This window comes from Rattus rattus, chromosome 18, assembly GCF_011064425.1.
Source record: "Rattus rattus isolate New Zealand chromosome 18, Rrattus_CSIRO_v1, whole genome shotgun sequence".
Taxonomy (NCBI): Eukaryota; Metazoa; Chordata; class Mammalia; order Rodentia; family Muridae; genus Rattus; species Rattus rattus.
The window spans coordinates 41,412,463-41,415,316 of NC_046171.1; positions in this window are offsets into that span (position 1 = coordinate 41,412,463).

The window sequence follows — 2,854 nt, forward strand, 5'->3', positions numbered from 1 at the left end:
CACCCCACCTCCATCCCACCCGCACCCCACCCCACCCGCACCCCCACCCCCACTTGCACCCCCATCCCCCCCCCCCCCACCCCACCCTACTCCTACCCCACTCCCACCCCCACCCCACAGAGGGTCCACAGTAGGGGAGGAATGAGATCTCTTGAATGATTTGGGTTGAATTTATTTACTTGCCTACATTAGAAACTCAATCTTTCTCTGGTGTGGGTCAGCCAGTGTCTGAAAATCACATATAAAATCAGTGTATGAAAACCAAGAAATCCAAGGGTATTGGCTAAAACGGGCTCCCGTCTGTAAAAACACACCGAACAGAGTCACAATGGCACGTGTGTGCTAACCAATACACTGTCCCAGCCGTTGAAGAGATCTGGAAGCATTTAGTGGCTCTCAAACACATCCTCGCTGACTACTTATGGAGAGCTAGCTTCTACCTCTCCCAATATTCCGGGCTACATTTATATAGCTCAGGGATACAGCCTGCGGTTAGCATGTCCAAGGCCCGAGATTTGGCCTACAACACTGTAAGAAAATTAAAACTATTCCCCCCTACTTACAAAGTTTCATAAACATTAGATACATCCCCCATGTCCGAAGTGCTGTGGTATCATTTAACATCTGGTTGTAACTCACCACAGTGATAACCCACCAGAGCGCGCTGGTGGAGGTGGGGGTGGGGATGGGCGTGCAAGTGTGTGTGTGTGTGTGTGTGGTGTGTCTGTGTGTATGGTGTGTGAGGTGTGAGTGTGTCTGTGTGTGATGTGTGTGTCTGTGTGTGGTGTGTGTGTCTGTGTGTATGGTGTGTGAGTGTGTCTGGTGTGTGTGATGTGTGTGTCTGTGTGGTGTGTGTGTGTGTCTGTGTGTGTGATTTGTAGTTTTAAACACAGACCTGTGCCAGTCAATGAAGTTCAAAGGTGAGGAAACTGACTTCAATGCATAAGGAAAGTTGTCAACCATTTGCATAATTCTGTGCAAGTCAGTAAGTGGCCTCTGGGATGTGCATTTTCTGTTTTTATCATCATCATCATCCTCACCACCACCACCTTCATTTTAAGACAGGGTTTCTCTGTGCAGCTCTGGCTGTCTGGAACTCACAGCGATCCACCTGCCTCTGCCTCCCAAGTGCTGGGTTTAAAGTGCCGCTATACATAGCCTATTTTTTTTTCTGGTTTTTAATCTGAGTCTTTAATGTTTGTCCCCAGTGCGCTCTCTTTAATGTCTCATGCCTTTATTTTCTTGTCATGTCTTTGCATTTGATACTGCTTAAGGGCTGGCCGTAGACATATTTGAAATACTAAACAAATCAGTGCCATCAACTACCAAGCCCGGTACGAGGGGGGATGGACTCTGGATCAGGAAAGGGGCAGGCGAGAACCATGTAGGCCAAGATGGAGAATGGGAAATCACAGCAGGCAAAGCCCCGAGCACCCACAGCACCGCGAAGGCAAACTTGCTGAGTGTCTAGAGTGGCTCTGCCACCTGTTGTCTACTGTCCCCTTCCTTTACCCCGGCTCTCGGAGTTGCCATCTCCACAGCCTCTAACGGTGTTTACTTCAGAATAGCATCTGCTAACCGAACAAGTAAAATATAGCGATAGCCAATTAAAACACGCCTGGCTCCTGGTCTCCTCTTCAGAGAGGCATCCATCCGTACAGTAAAGGAAGCCTCCTTCTGAGGGCCAATTGCCTGGGAAAGCCACGCCAGCTCTGTCCCAAGCAAACAGCGTTGGGCTCTTCCTTGTCAGTGGCTATCTAAAATAGATCTCGAAGCTGACTCGGTGTCTGAAACCACAGCAGCCTGCCCGGGGCTTAGATAAGAGCACTAATGAGGTTATCGCATGCTCAGGAACTGTAACCCATTTATTTAGTTGCAAGATCTTAGTTGACTTTGAGTCTGGAATCACGAAACACTACAGACGATAGGCGCTCCAGTGAGCTGCACGGTTGTGGGGTCAGATGAGGGCTGCAGAAAGCACAAGGAATGGAAAGTGGATCTGTTATTTCCAAGCTGATCTCCTTGAGGCCGGTAGGAGGGCATGTCTATAGCACAAGGCTCGCCTGGCCCGTGTGAGGCCTCAGGTTCAGTTCCCAGAACCATGAACACAGAACACAAAGCTGGGTGCTGGAGAGATGGCTCAGTGGTTGAGCGCACTGGCTGTTTTTCCAGGGGACCCCAGTTCAGTTCTCAGCACCCGCAGGTCAGCTCTCACCTGTTTAGCTCCATTTTTAGAGGGTCCGCTATCCTCTTTAGAGCACTGCAGGCACCGTACTTACACAGAAATACACACACACACACACACACACACACACACACACACACACACACACACGCACAGGCAAAAGACTCAGACACATAAACAAAAACAAAAAACCAAAAAACAAAACCTACTTCCTATGTGAGGCGGAGTCAAGGAGACAAAACATATCAGGTAATTTTTATTTCAGATCATTTGCTTTTTGTGGAGATTGAAGCAGAGAAAATCTCATATTATGAGTATTAAGATTGGTCTAATTAAGCTGGGCAGTGGTGACACATGCCTTTAATCCCAGCACTCAGGGGGCAGAGGAAGGTGGGATCTCTGTGAATTCAAGGCCAGGCTGGTCTATAGAAGGAGTTCCAGGATAGCCAGGGCTACAAAGAAACCCTGCCTCAAAAAACAAAACAAATAAACAACCACAACAAAAAACCAAGTCAAAGAACAACAAAAGAAGGTCTATTTGGGGCAATTATCAAGTTTGTCACCCTTTGTTTTTGAAAAGCCAAGTAACTTAGCCTTGTTTTGTTGGCTTTAGGGTGAGGAACTCCAACGAACTTGGCCTGGATGTTGGGACCCCGCGCAGGAAGGGGC